We start from the raw sequence: 792 nt of genomic DNA, 5'->3' as shown, positions 1-792 counted from the left end.
GCGCCTAAGATGAAAACCCCCACAAAAAAAAAAAAAAAAAAAAAGCCTAGAAATCAAAACACAAAATCAATAAACATTTGTTACCACTGGGGGAAAATAAAACTTTTTTTTTTTTTTTTAAGATTTTTGCCATAGGGCACATGCACTTGCCAGAGAGGAGAGACGCACAGAATGTGAGAGGGAAAGTGGAACCACCCCTGGGGGGCGGGCATGCCACACCACAATCCCTTCTCCTCCTGTTTTTATGTTTTTTGTTTCCTTTTTTAAGAATTACTTTATTTAACTTTATTCATTAACTTATTTTAATTTGAGGAGAGAGAGAGAGACGAGGAAAGTGAGAGAGTAAGCCACCAGGTCCGTGACTGGGACCGTGGTCAGCCATGTGGGAGTGCCACCTGCTGGCCCAGTGTGATGGGGGTGTGTCTGGGACTGGCACTATGCCTTGGCTGCAGGGCCCTTGGTAAAGGGAAGAGGATCACGCAGCAGCTTCAAGCTGTGACGGGAGCTTGGAGGTAGCAGGAGGGGGTCCCCAGCCTTTCCACGGTGGCGTTTTTGCTCTTCCCTCGTTCACTATGGCTGTTCCCAATGCTGTCCCCGGGCTTCCTCGTGTCACCCTGCCTGGTGCCAGCGTGCCCTTGACCTGCTGCGGAACGGCAGTTGGGTTGCGTTTCCTGGCTTGTCCGGCCTCGGTGAAGCGGGCGGAGCCGGGCTGCCAGCCTGGCGCCCTGGGGCTCAGGCAGTGCTGTCTCCGCAGGGAGCGTGGGCAGCGGGAGGGGGGGCCGGGGGCCCCCG

General features: G+C 53.8%; 1 protein-coding gene across 1 annotated transcript in view; it reads left to right on the top strand.

The window, feature by feature from the left end:
• SAFB2 (scaffold attachment factor B2) overlaps positions 1 to 792 on the top strand; it is a gene marked incomplete in the record, with an annotated part of 42,487 nt that overhangs the window by 27,051 nt on the left and 14,644 nt on the right.

This window comes from Tupaia chinensis, unplaced genomic scaffold (genome assembly GCF_000334495.1).
Source record: "Tupaia chinensis unplaced genomic scaffold, TupChi_1.0 Scaffold000356_2, whole genome shotgun sequence".
Taxonomy (NCBI): domain Eukaryota; kingdom Metazoa; phylum Chordata; class Mammalia; order Scandentia; family Tupaiidae; genus Tupaia; species Tupaia belangeri.
This window is presented reverse-complemented; position numbering and strand designations above follow the sequence as displayed.